Raw genomic sequence first — 20,554 nt, forward strand, 5'->3', positions numbered from 1 at the left:
CTGTCTCAAAAAACAAAAACAAAAACAAAAACAAAAAACTTGTAAATTCCCTTGACATACCTCAAAGAAAAAAGGACAAAAGAACATAGAAGCAACCCATAACAACTTAGAAAAGATGCTTAGGTTTTCAATTCATTATTTAAATCAAAAAAGTTAGTATTCCTATTTATTTTGGCATCCCTGGCAGAATGGCTGCCAGTACAGAGGCACCCCCAGCAGGATGGCTGCCAGTTCTGGGTATGTACTGGGTGTGTCATTTCCTCTCCATGTCTCACCGTTAGCAACCATTAAATGCCAAGCAGCAGACTGTAGAAGTGAGATGTCCCCTGGTCCTCTCTGAGTCCAAAGATCTACCACACTTCCCTTAGAGGTCACCTGAAGGGGTGACAGACAGATGTGACTGACACCAAGGAAAAGGTGTTTTCTTTCAGGCTATGCCCCAGCCTCAGATACAGTGAGCCCAGTTCACTAACGACAGTGCCACTTAGGAGCAGGGCTCAAGAAAAGTTCAGTGTCTTTAAGTACTTTTGAATTTTCCAGAGTAGCCTCAATGAAACTCAACCACAGAGACATTTGGAGGTGTGACTATAAACAAATTAAAGGAATGACCTGCAGGGCTGGCAAGGGTGGGACTGGGGTTGTAGGGTGGTGGCAACTGACATTTAGGATCATAAAAGGAAGTGAGGTTGAATGGCTGGCCCAAGAAAAGATCCATGGTTCCCACTCTGTGGGCTGCAAGTCAAGTCCAAAGGGTAACACGAGATATAATATGCCTCACAACTTAATGTTTAGAAACTTCATGCCCCAAATTCACACCAACGACACTCTATGCAAAACACACGCTCTTGGTTCCACTGAATGGTGTGATGAGTGTCAAATATCTCTTCAGAAAAGAGGGACACATGGGAAATATAAAATGACAACAGCATCTTTGTTTTCCTTTTACATTTATTTATCAGGGGATGAGGGGAGTGCATGCCACAGCGTAAGTGTAGAGGTCTAAGGACAGCTTACAGCAGTCAGTTCTCTCCTTTCACCACACAGCTCCCAGGGATTGAACCCAGGTCTTCAAGTTTGGCAGCTAGCATCATTACTCTCTGAGCCACATCAGTGGGCCTTCTACGACCTTCTAAAACTAACTGTATCCTCTTGTGATGCTCCTCATAGAGACACCAGCATTCACAAGGAACTGTAAGGGATGTAACTAAGCACCCAGCATAGCAGAAGGAGAGGACCTAGCAGTGACACTCACCATGACAACCTAGAAGCTCAGTTATAGGTAGGTACGGGGAGGTTAGAGGGAAGCTCCTGGCAGGTTAGCAGTGAGAGCCGGGAAACAGTACAGAGCACACTGCATGTGGACAGATTCCCATACCAGCAACAATGCTGAGACAGATAAGTGGCAAACTATTTAGAGAAAGACGCCAGGGATGGTTTTCATAGCTTTTTTTTTCTTTTTTCTTTTTTTTTGCTTTTGTAGTTAACTTAATAATGTTATAATATAATCAAAAATAAGTATTCAGAATCACCCACAAAGATGGACTACTCCTCCTTCACCCAATACCCCTTTACTAGCACTCAGCCCTCCAGTACACCCTATCACGTCACTTTTCCTACTTGCCATTGATTTCCTCCATGCTTGAAGATGAGATGCTGAGTCAGGAATCAGGAACACGGCCAACTGTGATTCATGGTTTTTGAGTAAGACAGACTTTGGGTACGCAGAGTTAACTTGAAAGGCAGATGCACCCATCAAAGACTACCCATATTAGTAGAAGGTAAAGGTGACAGACTGACTCAGGTGTGGCTCAGGTTCAAACTAGTTCCTTACTAATCTAGAGAGTATGTTAACCACACGAAGCTACAGAGCGGCTTAGAATAGTCAAACAGTTCACTCTAGAGACACAAGGGCGGCCCTAATCTCTATGCCACTAGATTAAAGGGTGTTTGGAAAAGGGTAGAAGAAGAGGATTCTGTTGTTCTCTCACTCTGGCTGAACCATGACACAGACATCACAGAAGTGAGGCTATGAGGATTGGGGACAAATGTGTGACCCTAACAAACAGACGAGTGAAAAGAAATTGAGGAAAAAAATAAAGTAACCATCTGAGTCAGGATTTGTTTGTTTGTTTGTTTGGTTGGTTGGTTTCATTTTGGTTGGTTGGTTGTTTGCTGTGACAAATTAGTCTAGAGGAAAGTGTTGAAAGAAAGAAAAAGGCTATCTGGGCTCGCTGTCTCGGAGGGAATCAGCTGGTTCAGTTGTTTCTGGCCTGACACAAGGTAGAATGATCAGGCAGTGGAAGTATATAGTTGAGGAAGTTCTTTACATGATGGTGACCAGGAAGCCAAAAGTTAAAAAAACCAGAAGCGCACCCCCACTGTCTTTCTTATTCCATCCAGTCCCCACCTCAAAACAGACCAATCAGGTTCAATCATTTCTCAACCGAACTAGTTCGAAATCAAAACACGAGGCCTTGATGACAGTTTATACCTAAACCATAAGCCCATCTGACTAGTAATTAGATAAAGTCAGAACAAATTATGGAATTAAAACTCAAATATGTTAGTCTCATAAAGGATATAGCTCCACATAGATAAAAGCATAATGGCCAGGTCTTTGTTACCATCTCTTTGACCTCTCAACATTGTGTGGTATGGCTGATAACTTCAAAACACTTCAATGAATTTCTCATCTACTACAATCTCAACATTTTCCCCTGTACGAGGGTGTGTGTGTGTGTGTGTGTGTGTGTGTGTGTGTGTGTATGTGTGTGTGTGTGTGTGTATCCATGTGGGTTAGATCTATTTGTGTGTGCATATCTACGGAGACCAGAGAGCAAGCTCAACTGTTATTGCTAGAGTACTACCCACCTTGTTTTCTAGGACGGAGTCTCTTGTTGGCTTGGAATGGGTTGAGTGGCCAGCAAACTGCAGAGATCTATACGGCTATGTGTCCCCTGTTTCCAGTGCTGGAATTACAAACACATGACACTGTGCCTGGCTTTCTCATGGGTCTGAGGATCAACCTCAGGTGCTCATGCTTATGTAACAAGTACTTTTCTGAATGAGCAGTTCTACTAGTTCTTCCAGCCTCGTTTGACCCCCATTCCTCAGTGTCCTTGATAAACTTTTCAGCAATGGTAGCTTTTAAACAGAGGCTCTGCGTCATTCTCAACTGTGTCTCAGTAGCATTCTCTTAGTGAGTGCGTGAAGTTTCATGTCTTACATATCTCTTATATACTTGTAAATCCTACACTGATAGCCCCTAGCTAGAATATTTTTGGAACTACATATCCAAAGGCTCATGAGGATCTCATCTGAGACAGAGTGAGGGGACAGCTGCAAACCCCAATGGTCACCATTGCATGCTGCCCCCTCCCTTCTCCATCCACGCCGTGCCACCTCACTGGCCTCCCTCCTCTGACTGATGGCAGTCCCACCCTTCCAGAAATAGCTTGGAGGAGAAATTCTAGCCTTCAGCCTGATTCCTATAGAGCAGCCCATCAGTGAATTCTCTTAGAAATACCCCATTCACAGGGGAAGAAAGCCTTTGAGTCACCTCTGACAAAAGACCATCTCCGCACCAGAAAAGTCTTCAGCTTACCATGGTAAACTCCAACAGCAATGGGGTCTCACCAGCCCCGATGGCCACACACAGTCTAACAGATATGGTCACTGTACCATATCTCAGTGGGATTCAGGGATCTCCTCTTAAAGGGCCTCTCCCACCCACAGGCTATTTTCAAGTCTGGTTTTTAGTCATACACTTAAAGCTCACATTTGTAGTTGCCCTTCCAAGGATCCCATTTTTCGAAAAATACAAGAGTCCTTGTTTTTCCTTGACCTTATGTCCCATCACCCTCTTGGTTGCTGCTACCAGCAGCACACTTCTCTCAGCACATGCTCAAACATATCTGCTTCACAGTGAGACTACCCATCTACAGCTGTGCCCTTCCCCCCTGGTGTCTGACCCCTCTGTCTATGCTCTACTTTCGTGAGCACACCCTGATCATGTTGGCTTGTTCATCTGCACTCCCTAGAGCAGCGGGGAGAGGGCTTGGTAGCTGCTGCTCACTGCTATTTCTCCCTTATCACCAACACTGCCACCCAAAGGAAATAGCAGGCTTGCCACATATGTCATGGGATTCATGACGCTTACTGTAAGTAAAAACGCAGTTGAGGCAAAACTTAATTATTTGATTGAGGCCAGTGGATCCAAACTTACTATTTCAATTTGCCATCAATAATGAAAAGCATGCAAAGTTTTCATACTTTTTCAATATGAAACCTTTGAAAAGCTTTATGGATCTATACCCATACCACAGTAAGTTCTGGTTAACTATAAGACAAATGTTCAACAACCACAAGTGGAATAGTGGCTTTCATACTGGACTGGGGAGGTCCTAGCACAATGCCTGGCACACAGTAGACATTTAATAAAGATGTGGTGAATAGACAAGCAAATGAATCGATGTAGCTTACAGGTGGCAATAATTGACATTGCAGAGTCTAAGTTTAAAAAGCCTCATAGTATGCATATATATAATATGAGAAGTACTTTAGAAAATTATGCTAGTGTATGTATATTCACTTAAAAACAGACTTGAGGTCTGGAGAGAGGGCTCAGTGGATAAAGTGATTCCTAGGCAAGCATGAGGATCTGAGCTCAGATCCCTAGAACACATGTAAAGTCAGATGCACAGAGCTGTAATCCCAGCATTCTTCTGGCCAGATGGGAGGCAGACACAAGAGAACACCTGCAAGCTTGTCTAAAACAAAGTGGAAGGCAAGGGCCAACACCTGTGCTTACACATATATCTAGTATACATGTGCGCGCGTGCGCGTGCACACACACACACACACACTACCACCACCACCATCACCACCACTACCATACCACAGCAGTCTTGAGTGCAACCTACTAAAATGATTGCCTAATTCACAAACTGGTTCCAACTCCTACTCTGAAAAATCACTGATCTAAACTTGAGAGTTGCACAATTTGTAATGAAAGGATCTCAGGGCACTTCCTCTGACCTCTGGTGCAGGACCTGGCACTCTCCGCAAACAGAAGACTGGCAGGTGAGGAGGGCTGTGCCAAGCATCGCAGGACCCAAAGGACGGAAATAATCTGTCCACCCAGTGATGCCAGTTTGCTTTTTTTAATTAAGAGCAATTTTATGTAACTTATCACACTGTCAGGTAATTAACAAAACATGTAATTACCTTTAATTATATGCTACATATGGACTAATACACAAAATTCAAGGGGGAAGCTGCAGATTTTCATACTTCAAAAAGACTCGGTTTGAATAGACTAGAAGAACTGAGGAGTATTTTTTCATTTCTTTTCTACTCATCCCCCTTCATCCAAAGGCCTCAGAAGTGTAATCGTTCACATCGGGGGCAGAGAACAAGCAAATGATTAAGCTCCCTTTCAGATTTACAAAGTCTCAATCATCAGAAGTCTTTTTAAAAGATACCACAATTATCAGATCCAAAGCCAGCCCTGGGCAGAAGCCATCAGGACAAGTACTAACGTGTAAGGGAGATTCTATCTGAGTTACCACAACTGTGTTTCTGAGGTCATGGCACCCCTGAGAACTTCCAGAATAGGAACAAGGTTCCCATGGAATTACTATTCCTTTTTTTTTTGTTTGTTTCTATGTGTGCACATACATGTGCATCTGGGTCAATGTTCCTATCTGGGTGTATACATGTGACTGCTTAGTGAACAGCCTGGATGCCATTCCTCTTGAGATGGGGTCTCTCGCTGGCTAGCACTTGCTAATTATGCTGGGTCAGCTGTCCAGTGCTCAGGAATGGACTCAGCTCTTGATTCCAAGTACATAGAGCACCATTCCGCTGGTTTATGTCTGAACACTTTTCGTGTGATTTCTGGATATCCAAATCAGTTTCTCAGGCACATTACCAATCTAACTAGCTCCTTCACTGCGTTTCCACACAATTACAGGCTGTATTTCTTCCTGAGGGCTCTGAAGCATCTAAGAACAGTGAGATTCACTACCTTGCTGTTAAGCTGACCATGTGACCTAACATGCAGCCTTCTTTCATGACATTTGGGGTAAACAGTTAAAAAACTAGGAGCTATCAGCAGATGAGAGAGACCAAAACCACCATTTGAAAAGTATGACTCGGGTTGTGGAAATAGCTCAGAACTAGAGTTTTTGCCTAGCACTTGGAGTCTCTGGGTTCAATCTCCAATACCACAAAGGAAAAAGGAATGGGTGTACATTCCTTTCCTGCTTCTGTTTTATGTGTATGGTTGTTTTGCCTGCATGTATGTTTGTGTACCAAATGCCAGAAAAGGCCAGAGAGGATGTTGGATCCCCTGGAGCTGTAGTCACAGGTACTTGTGAGCTGCCATATGGGTGCTGGAAATTGAACTCTGGTCCTCTCAAGCACAGCAAGTGCTCTTAACCTCTGAGTCATCCCTCCACCCACAACTGCCTTCTAATTTTAATTACTAACTTGTGTAAAATATGGCCAGTTGAATATTGCTACAAGTACTAACTTTACTATGAAGCATGATTCTAAGTTCATTTGAGCAAATGAGCTCTGTAGAAAACCAATTCCTCTGTGCACAGTTCTCTGAAAATCAATAATTTCAAATATGTTTCCTTGACAAAAGAAAAAAACAACTCTTGTTTGCACAGGCTTTTAGTTTAGGATCGTGGGAGCAGTGTTTAAGAGCAGCTGAGATGGTTCTGGATGCCACCACACTGCCAGTAGGATTTGCTGAAGGAGGCAGAGGCAGCAGGAAGCTCATGAGAGAGAGGCCAGCCTAAGCTGCACAGTGAGATCCAGAACATTAACAATAAAATTTAGAAGACTGACTGCTGAGAAATCCTATCTAGCCCATAAAACATATAAAGATCCACAATGCAAAAACCTAAGTTTTCCCTCAGTCGATCCCTGCTATGAACATTGCAGGCCACCACTCAACTGCACATAGAAATCAAACTCAAGAAATTATTCTACAGTAGTTTAAAAAAAATATACCTTAGGCAATCTTTAAAAGAATTATACTACCAGGTAGAAAATAGTCTCCAAGCAGTATAGACTACACAGTTCCATTCACACCTAAAGCAAGCAAAGCTATAGGGCAGAAGGTAGAGTAACTGCTGTCAGTAGGTTGAACAGAGGGCACAATGGTGAATGGCTGCTACTTTATCCAAAGGTTGCCTTCTTGGTTGATGAAATGATAAGTGATGTAAGGTGGTGGGTAGCAAACTGAACACCCAGAGTTCCTGCATAGTAAATACATTTTAAATGAGTGAATCAAGCTCATTTAATTATTAATTATGAATTCAAGAATTTGGAAAACATAACACGAAGCCACGTGATAATTCCCAACAGCACTGCTGTTCCAAGTGTAAGGAAGACAGCCTCCCGCTGATGCTACGTGAGACTGAACCCTATTGCCAGGCACCCTCGGCTCCTTGCCGTAGGTCACTGTCAAACCATAGTTATCTAATAGTCATCATAAACATTGACTCTGTCTTCTCTCTGGAAGATAAACCCTATGAGGGCAGAGACTGTACAGCAAAGAAATTGAATAGAAATCTGTGCTCAAGATTAATGTGTGTGTACAGGTACATTTACATGAATAAAAGAATGAGCGTTAGGAAAGGTGGGAAGGAGGGGGGGAGGAAGGGGAAAAGGAGGGGAGGAGGGACTGGAATGATTCCCACATGGTCTGCCCTCTTATATTTTCTCCCCATTTCTTTACAGTCTTCTCTTCACTCAAAAGCATCTCCCAGCAGCCCTTGAAACTTCATGGAGCCTGCCTCAAATCTCATCAATTACATGTCAAGAGGTGTCATGTGAGCAATCTTCCAACTTTTGCTTAAAAGAAAACAACTTAGCTTCAGCCACACAGATAAGGAGGGGTGGGGGGAGAACACAAACACAAAGGACCTGCCTGGCCAGACTAGACTAGCTACATTGTCACAAGACAGAAGTCAGTGACTATCTGATTTCAAGCAGTAAGGGCAGCCTCACAGACTGCAGCCTGACCATTCTAACTCAGACATGGGTATGTGGTATATCTAGGCAGAGTAGTCCAATGGCTAGTTCAAGTGGCTGGTTGGTTGGTCATATGTGGATGCGGTTATTTATGTACACAGTGAAGACTTTGTCACACTATCTCCACAGTATATTTATGAGTTAACAGAAACACAATTGAATTCAAATGCTGAATTTTTTCTTTCCCTCTTCCTCCTTTTTTAAAATCAAGATCTCATATAGCCCAGGCTGGTCTCAAACTTGTTATGTTAGCAAAGTTGGCCTTGAACTGTTGTTAATGCTCTTGTCTCCACCTACCTAGTGTTGGCATGACAAGCCTGCACATAATGTCTGGATATCCAATGCTGCTCAGACAGATATTTCTGGTCCTTACTTTGCATCTGGAGATGTTGAGTATTTGCAAAAGCAATCTGTAAAGACCTATTGCCCAACTAAGTTTACCAAGTTACAGTTTAAATTTGTAATGAATTATGCCATCATGCAATAAAGTGATGACTTAAACAAAAATAACCCTAAAGATCATTTGAATGGAGCACCTTAGAAGTGTTCTGCTGTTATAGAAATGCTCAGTCCTCACAAATACATACTCTTAAAGAAACTAATATATTTCAACTAGCTGGAAAGCATCTTAAATCTTTAACTACGAAACCATCCATACAATACAAGGCATAATGAATTCAAACTGTGAATGTGCGCTGTAGCACCATCGTTTAACATTTTTTAAAAATGCTTAAACTGGGGAGGGAGAAAAAAATTTACTGTAATTGTACTTTCTTTGAAAAAAACTTAAACTTTCTCACAAACAAGATACTCATTTAAAAAGAAGCTGAGCCACCACATAAACTGTGAAGCTTTGAGATGTCTAACATTTGAGGACAATTATCTGGGTCTTCAAATGATTGCATAGACCTGTAACCCCAGCACATTGGGAGCACTCAGAGCAAGATCCCAGGGGCTCGTGGGCCAGACAATCTAGTCCAAGTGGTAAGCTCCAGATTCAATGCGAGAAGCTGTCTCGGAAAATAAGGTAAAGAGTGACTGAAGAGAACACCCATGCTGATGTCAAGCCTCTAAGCAAACACTCAGAAGTATATACACACATACGTCAAATAGATGCATGTGCATGCACACACACACACACATACACACACACACACACATACACACACACACTTTTCAATTGCATTCTTCAATTTAAGTCCACTCAGAACCAAATAACAAAACAGTACATTTTTAAAACTGGGTTGAGCCATCCACAAAAAAATTCTGAGTAAACTTTTAATGATACGAAGAAACGGGAGAGAATACCACATTAACCTGCATGAAGCCAAGTTGCTGCAGTTGCCACAGGAGAATGACATGGATCCCAGTGACCGAGCTATGCCTCTGTTGTTTTTATCTTGATGGTATTCCCCATGCTCTTGGATAAGCGACTCAGCATCTACAGGCCTGATGTGCCACTGTAAGGCAGGAATGACACTGACCTGCTAATGACATCACAGCAATCTCAACAACCAGAGCCATTTTATTTTATTAACATTTTAAAACTTTTATTATTTTTTATAGGTATGGATGTTCTACTGGATGTGTTTCTGCGCATTGCCTGTGTGCTCATAGAGGCTACAAGATGGTATCACTACTCTAAACTTCTGAGCCTCTTTCCAGCCCCCCAGACCCATTTTATAAAGCACTCAGATCTGCCCGGAAGAAACTATTACATACTCAGAAATATGCTGATGGTTATTTATAGTTCTACAAACCTTTGAATTTAAATTTTAAAAATGGCTTCATCTGTCTCTCTGATTTAGCCTGGCAACATCAGTATGCACAGTCAGTTGTCTCCATACTGGCCAATGAGCACACTGATCACCAATACTGACTGTCAGTGATTCCCATATTTAAACTGGAGGCTTGCTATTTACTGAGAAGCCCCAAATATCAAAACCCACATCCTGTTTGTAGTGAGAATTATGGGTACAAGATAGAAGTCCCTTCCCTTCAAGGCACAGTCCTCAGGAAGAAATACCAATCACTACACTCAGTGTATGCCTTTGCTATAGGTTACTAGCTGAGCTTTTTCCTCCTACTACATAAGACACACACACACACACACTCTACATACATACATATATATATATATATATATATATATATATATATATATATATAAACACATATGTGTTTAAATTCGTCTTTGAAAGATCTGTGAGCCTGCCTAAAGTTTGGGGTCAAGAGAAAGAAAGAGGGGCTACTTTAGGAACAAAGAATGTCAAATAGCAAAATGTTTATTAAGAATCAAAATTAAGGGACTGGAGAGATGTCTCAGCGGTTTAGAGCACTGACTGCTTTTCCAGAGGTCTTGAATTCAATTCCCAGCAACCACATGGTGGCTCACAACCGTGTGTAATGGGATCTGGTGCCATCTTCTGGTGTGTCTGAAGACAGCTACAGTGTACTCATATAAATAACAAATAAATAAAATTTTAAAAGAATAAAAATGAAGGTTACAAATAAGAAACAAAAACCAAGCTAACAAAAGCAGAAATGGAAAAAAAAAAAAAAAAACAGATTGAGCAAAAATTCTTACACTGAGTCCCAAACAATGTAGTCAGCAAGAGAAATTACATAACTGTGTCAAGCATTTGTGTGATTTCTTTTCTTCATTTAATAAAAGGAGACATCACAAAACCAAAATATTTATGGACCTAGAAAGTTCCCTGGAGGAGGAGTTTATTTATGGGCTGGTGAATGCCACAACAGAATATGGGCTTTACCTGCATCAGAAAGAACCTCCAAAAGCTTATCACTAGGACTACCAACAAAAATAACTATTCTGCAAAGGTCCTTTTGTCCCATGCATATCATGAGTTTGAGGGACATCAGCAGATATAAGAATCGACATTGTAAACATATCAACTTAAAAGAAAAACATCCATGCTTGAAGGGCACAAAAAGACACAGCGGAAGCTCTTATTTAACAGGATGTGGATAATACAAGTGGCAAACTCAAGTTTTTATCTTTTGGTGGGGTGGGTTATTTCTTAGATCTATGATCATTGAACCCAGGGCTTTGGGAATGCTAGGCAAACACTCCACTTAGTGAGCCATACCCCAGGCCTCATGTACTTTTTTTTTTTTCTTGAGATAAGACTCTCACTGTGTAGCCCTGGCTGGTCTTGAATTCAACAGAAATTTTGACTTCCTCTGCATCTAGAGTGCTGACATTAAAGGTGTGTGCCTCCATGCCCCACCAGTAAGTTTTTCTTTTGAGCTTTATTCAACCTCAATTTTCAGCTTTTCCTGTGTTTCTAACAGCATGAGAAGAGGGAAACAGGTGCGGAGCACTCTAGGATCTATGGTAGAGGTGAAAGACACCAGAGACCGCATTTAAAGGACAAAGAGTGGCTGAGGAAGAGGTCTGGGCGACCCACAAGCAGGAAACATTTAGTAGCCAGCCAGCATGGGGCAGAAGGTTGGCAAAGCCCCAAGCCTAGTGTGAGGCAAGGGTAATCTCCCCTTAGCGCACGCTGTTGTGGCTGACCACTCAGTAGCATTTCCTTCCAGGCCGGAGCATCCGATGGGATGGACATTAGGCAACTCTGAGCACTGATCTGGTACTTCCCAAAAGAGCAAATACGGAAACAAGGCAGGTCTGAATTGTGGGGCCCACACCAAACACACCAGAAACAACTCAAGCAAATCTACCTAGTTAGTGAGACACTCTAGATCCAAACACCCTTCCTGGGAGTAAAGACCAAACCGGTCAAATAATTCTCACAGTATCAAGGTCCTGAAGAGTCTGTATTCTGCAAACATATTCAACATGACAGCAAAGCTGAATAACAGGGTTCAATAATGCCACAACGCAACTTACTACTCCTCAGTGGACACAAGCCTATGGAATCAAATGAAATACTAAAGGCCCAAATGAAAATCTGACATGGAAAGGCTACTTCAGCTCAAGGAAAAAAAGTGTGTGTGGGGTGACAAAAGAGGACATAGGAAGGCTGTGCAAAAAATACAGTATTTATCTATATTAAAACTTAAATAAGTAAATGAACACCATAAACATAATAATACATTTTTAATTTCATACATTGAGAGGGCCTGTAAATTCCAATAGGAAGGTCATGGGCTTAGCTCTGAGATGCTCCTGAACCCAAGCAAACATCAGGCATCTATGACCACTTAATAGGACTATGCCATCTGCCTCCTCAAAAGCCTGAATTTCAGAAAGTGAAATTTGGCCTTCATTCATCAAGCCACATTAGGCTCCCTGAAAACTTCTAATTTTAAAGTCAAGTATCCCCTTGATTTCCAAGCAAGGTCACGAAACAAGACAGCAGGGCACTGACATTCAGGGCTGTGCCCCATACTGCTATGGAGGGACATCAATGTGGCCTGCTGTTATGGTACCTGACTAGTAATTCCTGAAAGAAGGGGATTAGATGGGAGGCAGATGAGCATCAGGAGGGTACCACCACCACTTTGGCACTGAGCACGGACACATTACTCATATCTGGGGCAAGTTACTTTTATGAATCACCGCTCTAATGATGTGAATATTCCTTTCTTACATTAAGCCCACAGAACATAAAAGCAAACAATAATTAATATTCAGCTTCATCAAACTGGAGGAAGTATGATATTATTGGGTGGTGAATAAAGCACATGGATGAGCTATCTCTTCAGGGAAATCTTTAAGGTCTTCTGCCAATGTGCCACACATATATATTTACACATTTATATACACAAGTTTATATGCACACACACATACACACACACACACACACACACACACACACACACACACGAGCAAATGACCAAACCCCAAGCTTCAATGGTTGAAATAGTTTTAGATACAAATCTAACAATTAGGTATAATTTTACCTTTTATTTATTTATTTTTTTTGGCGTCTGTAATTCAATCTTCAGTTATAGTCACCTCCAAAGGTCACGTCTCACCCTGAAAACAAAACACCAACAAGTCACAAACAATCTGCATAACAAGGACAGTCTCACAGAGAGTGCCGGATATTCACACAAGCAACAAGGTAAGGAGTTCAACTCTTTGTCCCTGAGATCAGATTTTTTCAGTTTACAGAACCAAGGCCAGGATCTCCACTACCTTCAAGACCAACGGGGATGGGAAAAGCCAAGAAGAGACACTTCCGACTTTTCACGTGAACTCTTTCTTGACTTGCTGTCTATTAGTTCATCTTCGAGTGGAATAAGACATGACTCACGGGCCTCCGTTTTTAGAAACCAGACTGCTACTTGAATGTGCATGTTTGGTTTGTACCCACAACATTTCTAATTTCATTAAAGCATGCTGCTTATTTTTTTTTTTTCTCTTTGAAAGTAAGCCTGTGCTTGCGGACATGAAGCTCTCTGTCACTCTGAGCCTTTCATAATAATTTTTTTTTAAAGGCACCATTTTCTATTTGGGAAGGGACAAGGGGTTAATTGCTGATGAAAGCTGTTCAGAGAAATATTCTGCACTTAGCATCTACCTCTACCAGATCCACTACGCCAGATAAAAATGGTTCATGTCACACGAAATAAACAAATGAAACCAAGCTACCTAAAACACAAAGGAAGCCAGGAGCACACTTCAACCCGTGTCTCCTCTGCATATGCACACTCCCTTGAGCAAAACTCACGGGGGCCTTTAAGAAATGTCAGCTGCTGTCTCTTCCTGTCCATGGAACTGGAACTGGTGTACATCCCAAGACAAACAGGGGTTTATTGATGGAGATCATGTTGGTGAGAAGAGATGACGCTCATCCCAGCTCCACTGATCCAATGCTAGAACTACAAGATGCTGAAACCCAATCTTTTTACTAACATGAAAAGCTTTTTGCTTATTAACGCCAGGACAATACGGACTGGAGTCTATCCTGTCAGCCCTGAACAGGAAAGGCAGTTTTCCTCCTTCAGTGGGGCTGGGAGGTGACACTTTCATGCCAACCTCTGATATTTCCACAATCAAGGGGTATGCAGATCCTTGCCTTGCTGACTGGAAAAAAAGATGCAGGTTCTGGGTGAAATCAGAATTCTCATGTTTACTGTAAGAGGAAATTGGAGGTTTTCACCATAAATCTTTTACCTTTTGGGTGGGGGAAAACCCTTGCACACGGGTTTCAAATGACTGCTCTGTAACCCACCCCCACCCCGGCTTTGGGCTGTTGTTGTTTTTACACAAAACAATTCAAATTGAAAATGAAAATTGTGTGCTTTCCTGCTGATGCATGTCCTCGGGGCTGCCTTCTTGTTTCATAGTGAAGCAAGAGGGAGCAATGGCCATCAATGTGCATGGCAAACCAGAGAGACCTGGGAGGTAGCCCAGTCCACTCAAGTTACACAGCAGCTCCCACACAAGAAATGGCACTGAAGATTCAAAAGTTTTACAATCATATTATTATTTGCAGTCCCAGGGACAAAGCTCGGGTCTCTCACATGCTAAGCCAGTACTTGACCACTCGGGTGCATGCCCATAGTTCATCAAACCTTCAATACAAAGTGAGTGAACTTTAGTGGACCCTGGTGAGTACAAGGCAAGGAGGCCCCTTTCTCTCTCTCCTTTTTCTTGGAGACTTTCTTCCACGCATGGACTTTAAACTAATTTATATAGTTATCTATTGAGCCGGGTCTGTTTCTGCATGTTTGGCAGAAGGGCCTATAGTATTAGACTTTGCAATGCAGATGAGATTTGCTATCATATAGGCCGGGCAAACAACTGGACCTCATTAAAATTTCATTCCCCAAAGAAAACTGCTGAAAAGGCCTACTCTGAATAAAGTTATCTATCTCTGGAGCTGTATCTCAGCCCACAGGACAATTTCAGGTAAGTGTGAGGTCCCTGTGTCCACTCAGCAGCCGAAGAAGCATAGTTCACACGTGAATGAGAGCAAAAGCACACACTGGATGACCCTCAGAATTTAAGTATATTCTCCCCCTGGGGAAGTAAAATCAAAAAGAGCAAGTAATGGTACAATCAGACAACTGACACTGTACCATACACAAAACTGGCTGCATTTGACTTTCGCTTACGCATCAAGTATCGTCGGTATGATGTAAAATCCATCCCATAAATTTTAATGTACACGTATGTCTGACCACTCACTAATTTATTTCTGTTGATTTTATTTTTTAGAAGAGGTACCCATTAGCAGAGTCATCTGAAATGCTATTTTCTGAGTTTTGCTGCAGAGAGATTAATAGTTCAACAGCTGTTTGCCATCATGTGCAATTAAATGAAATGTGTCGATACAGAAGACAAGAAAATAAGGGGTTAGAACGGAGGCCTGAGCTGCTATCATTGCATGCTTAGGAGAGTAGAAATCAACAACTCTGGAGGAGAAATATGCAATTTGCTTTTTCCCAGAGCATAAAACTTCGATTTCTAAAACTGTGCACTTTTACTGATCAAATCAATCAAGTATTTATCTGACTACTGGCAGTACAAACACACACACACACATACACATACATATGTGCATGTGCATACATGTGCACTCACACACACAGTGTAAAAGAAACACTCCCCCTCCAGCCCTCCTGTCTCCCTGTCTAAAAGGGGGCCACCACACAGATACCATCCTGTTCTCCTCTTTCTCTCTTTTTAAAAAACTTTCCTAGTGATTTTATGTGTTAAACATAAGACAGCTATACGGTAAATAGAAATTGATAAACTTTTCTTCCTAGAACTCTCTTTCACAAGTAAAGATCCTATGAACTAGTGTTCCCAGAGCCATAGCCACTCTAGTGTCTGTTATTTACCTGGAGCTACAAGGTGACAACGGAGCCCAGGCAGGTAACGTGACACCTGCAGGGTGGGTTAGAAACCCAGCTCCTCAAGTGCTTGCTCTTTCTCAGCTCGCCTCCCCCGCTTTAGAAGTTCCCTGGGGCTGCCTTCCTGCATCCAGGCTGCACTGAGTTTAGTCCCTTACTGGATCTGTGAGATTTGCAAAGCCACTGCTAACTGTCCTGAGCTCCTGGGAACTGAGGCACGGGTGGGGTGAGTGTGCCGGTGAGATCCTGCTTCTAATGGCTGGAAAGGAGCGGCTACCATCTCTTTTTCTCAGTCAAAGTCGTTTCCCCTTTTTCCTTTCACAGCAGCTACGATAAAGGACTACCACCCGACTCTGCATTCTCTTCCACAATACCACAAACTGATGCCAAAGGGTGACCAAGAACATCTGTCCTAAGCCTCCATCCACCACAGGCTGGTGGAGAAGCCACCGTGTGCCAGTCTTGCCAGGGATATAGGGTGAGCCAAGTCATCCCAGGTCCATGAAAAGGGGGCAGCTTAACAGGTGCGAGGAACCAGGACCCAACCTGTGCTTTCCTGAAGTATGAATCGTGGCTCAAGCTCCACACTCCCACATCCTCTTATGGAACAGCACATACTTCACTTGAGAACACAGGTCCAAATGGGCCAGTTTCCAAGGGAGTACTGCCTCTTTAAGTCATCAATCTTCACTCATTTTGGCTTTCCTGTCTTGTTTTCCAGTGATTTCTTAGAAAACAGAAGGCCATCGGCACACGTTTGACTGGTTGGACACAAGGGTCATTTTATTTTCGAGACTTAAGAAAATCAACTTAGAAATCACACCCCACCCCACCCCCACCCCCAGCTTTGCCCTGTGCTCTCTGGAACCTCAACTATTGAGTTGGGTTTAACAAACATTTAAAAGAGGGAAGGCAGAAAGACAAAGACTAATGGTATTGGGGGGTGGGTGGGAAGAAAGGGGCAGAGCTGAAAGGAGTGGAGACAGAGAAAGGAAAGGAGGAAGGAAAGGCACAGGAAATAAACTGCTGTGCAGTCCTGGCTTCTGCAGCCAGGGGTGGCCTAAGACACACCCATGGCAGTTGGTTTATAAATGCTGCATTTCCTTTACTGGTCTATCAGAGAAATGACTGACCACACACCACTACTACATCGCTGTCTGAACCCCTGGGGAGGGAACATGTCGCTGCCCTTTCTCTCCTCCTGGGAAATATCACAGAGTCTAACTTTAGGGATTTGCTCTGCTTAGGCAAAACTCAAAAACCGACACACAGTGCAACCATGTGGTACAGTCAACCCATAGGACTGCCCGAGAAACACACCAGGCTGGCATTCCCCCCAGGAAAAGTACAGCCATGGGCCTGTCTCAGTTGGAAAACTCATTCCCTTTTACCTTCCACTCAAGTAAAACCCTGGTCACGGTCATGTGAAAATATTTTATAGGTATCCTTTAACAGCCTGTACACGTTGAAAACCAAAAACAATATTTGCTGTTTTGCCTTTGAAGCGCTAACAAAGCCTTTGTTTTAGATCCCCCTTCAATGTGCAATAAGAGTTAATAATCAAATCCATCCCAACCCCCACAAATGTTAAACAAAAAGATAAAAGAAATGCAAATAGCTATTGTCATGGAAAGTTAAAGTACCTGTCTGTATTTTTACGTGAAAACTATTATCTCTATCAATCAAAATTTAAGAATACAATGGCGCTAATCACAGAAGGTGCTGATGGCACTGCTTCTTTCCCTCATAAAAAAAAAAAGTATTTTTCCTCTTAAAAAATGAGTATAAAAGTCATATACTTACAATTAGCTAGAATATTTGTAATTTTATCATTAAAAACCTTCAGCAGCTCCACTGCTAATAAATGCTTCTAAGTCTCTAGACTGATTGGTACCCAAGAAGACCCAAGCCCTCGCATATTTTAATAAGGTTGATGGAATTTTATTTCAGTGCTCCCAGTTTCCATCCTGCGGGGGAATAGCACACCCTTCTGTTGGAAGGAGTTACTCAGAGAGGCGGCAGTCAAGTGGGAGCAAGAGCACGGTCCTTTACACCCAACCCCTGCACCCTGCAAGAGCTTTACACTGGACAGGAACCTTGCAGGGTTCCCCACATCTGTTTTGACAACTTGAATGGAAATGATAAACACTCTGCCCTGAAAAGAAAGTAGAAGAGCCCCAAATCGCCCAGAGTAAATCCAAGTGCAGCAACTGCTGAGCCGTTTTCTAATTCACTTAAAAATAAAATAAAATAAATAAATAAACCGATTTCATTAGCCCCTCAACGTGGTGTTTTCTAAAGACAGTCTAAAGACCACAAAGAATAGCCAGAGCCCAGAGAGGCACACAAACCACCCAAGTTTGGAATTCCTAGAGCAAACACACAAGCCAAGGTGCTATTAAGCAGAGGGACTGAGCCTGGATAGATGTCCCCTCCACCAGAGAGCCAACGGGCTGTCGTCCTCCCTCCCACCCTCCCCCCCCACCCTCCCCCCAAAGAAGATCAGGTTTCCTTCCCTCTCCACTGCCTCTCTGAGCATCATGGCTAACATCTCATGTGTGCTATTAATATCAATGAGGAGATGATTCGATTTCCACAGAAGAAAACCCCTCCGTTCCCAGTGCAGACCTTCAGGGAGGACCCTGGCCCCGTATTCACAATACAGTAGCTGAGTTTTTTGCCGCTTTCCTGCAGTTCTGCCTCGCACACTGTTTGAAGCCTCTTACCAGACAATGGCAGCTCTAGCTGCTGGATAGTTACAAAACAGGATTTGCTAGAACCAAGAATAGTCTAGCTGCGCTCGCCCTCTCTCTTCTTTTTAAATTCCTTCCTGTCCCCAAGAGCCTCACACTACCAGTTTCAAAATCCAGCCACCGGTGCCCAGCCAGTTCCTAACAGGCACCTGTACTAGTCCATTTCAAAGCAGCCAGCAAGTGTCAGCTGCCCGGGAACCGGGACAGCTTTCAGCAAGCACTCAGAAGGGCAGCGGAGGGCCCTCTCAACATTTGCGAAATGAAACAAAACTATCAGCTTGGTTTGGCACACACTTACCCATTCATGGTGAGGAAGCAGAGCTTTGGGGCAGGAGAGGCAGATCTCTCACTAGACAGAACAAAGTTCAAGAGTTTGTAAGGGAGACACTACAGGCAGTGGGAAGCCAGGTCCTGCAGGCTCTCAGGGTTCCCAGGCTGGCGGCAGTGTGAGGAAGGACTGAAGGTATGTGGGCTAAACACAACAAAGCCACTGCCTTACTCTAGATTAAATATGCAGGAAGAGGCCCCTTTGCATAAACACAAACACTCAGCAAATGAACAACTGGCTCAATCAGGCGCCCGCTGTGCCTTCTACCTATCCTCCTCTGACAAGGGACACTGGCTGTTCCAGGGAACACCACTAAACTGGGAGATCCACCTTTGAATGTGATCTTGCTACAGTAACAATTGAAATTAATTACGTTCATTAGCAATTAAGAATTCACTCCAGGGGGATGGCACTGAGGGGCAAACTAATACTTGGATGTCCAGATACCTGGAAAACAAGCAGGCATATAGCACTTCCATGGAGTTCTGCTGCAGGCTGTACTTCAATTTCCCATAATCAAGGCAGCTTTTAAAGAAGCTCACGGGTTAGACCCAGTCTAGGGTTACATTATACACTCCGCAAGGCAAATTTTGTATTGTTTACAAAAGACACGTAAATAAGAGGCATATACATGCATATGCATATATGGCGGCACTCAGTCTCACATGTGATACTGACGCATATCTGAAGGAGAACACAAATAAACACACGTGCAGAATATCACTTAACTGTATCCTTCAGCTCACTAATCATTTAAAGAAAATAATGGGAGCTTTCCAAAAATACATCCCAAATGCCTGCTTTTCAAATGTCACCAATGCATGACCACTCATTTAAAAACATTATCCAGATATTAGGAAGGATGCTTTTAAGTGAGTGGCCTCAGCCACTTATCACTTCAATTAAACAATGTAATTACAGTCAACAATTTTCTCCATTTCTGCAGTAAAATATGTCATACCTCAATGTAATTTGTCTGTAAAGCCCAGGAGTGTAGCAAGAGGGAAAACATATGAAGGCTAGAAATGTCCTCCTGGTTTTGGCTCAGACTAAGGACTCAGCTTGTACTGGCCTCTCCTCCTCTGGTTCCGGCATCCTGTGGGTCTTAGTAACCTAATTATTACTTTTTTTTCTCTGTTTTGTCTTTCAGTTTTCAAATTACAAATTAAATGTGGAATTTTAATGCCACCATTTAACAATAAAGGGCCATACATATTATTTTTACATTTATTTATGTGGGCATGCCTGTACAGACCAGGGAGGTCAGAGAAAAACCTAAGAACTTGTAAGGTTTGGTTCTTTTGTGGCTGGAGTCGAACTCCCGTCACCAAGCTTGATGGAAGACACCTTTACCTACTGCGCTATCTTGCCAGCTGCCAATTACTGTTTAATGAATTTTACAGTATTACCTGATTTCAAATGACACACAAGAAAGACTATGTTAGATTACTCGATTCTAAGCCACACAGAACTGCGGGAGACTAATTCAGTGTCACAGCACCTGTCTGTATTATATTTTGTACCAAAGAGAGGAGAACATGGATCCCTCCCAGCCTCAGAAGAAAGCACTCACCCCAGACGGATGGGGTTGTAACAAAACTAAAGATCCACCCTTAAAAGAAATTAAAAA

At 42.7% G+C, this 20,554-nt stretch overlaps 1 protein-coding gene across 10 annotated transcripts in view; it reads right to left on the bottom strand.

Annotated features, from left to right (window-relative positions):
- The window catches only part of Foxp1 (forkhead box P1), a 600,509-nt gene that overhangs the window by 320,697 nt on the left and 259,258 nt on the right, over positions 1-20,554 (bottom strand). For 9 of the 10 annotated variants that reach the window (XM_031382737.1, XM_031382735.1, XM_031382736.1 and 6 more), the window contains one exon: positions 12,940-13,015. The gene's annotated coding sequence lies outside the window, so the exon portion shown is untranslated. Of the gene's footprint in view, positions 1-12,939; positions 13,016-18,894; positions 19,085-20,554 lie in introns of those variants that run through there. The other variant, XM_031382729.1, reaches the window with a different exon arrangement.

The sequence above is a fragment of the Mastomys coucha genome, unplaced genomic scaffold (assembly GCF_008632895.1).
Source record: "Mastomys coucha isolate ucsf_1 unplaced genomic scaffold, UCSF_Mcou_1 pScaffold20, whole genome shotgun sequence".
Taxonomy (NCBI): Eukaryota; Metazoa; Chordata; class Mammalia; order Rodentia; family Muridae; genus Mastomys; species Mastomys coucha.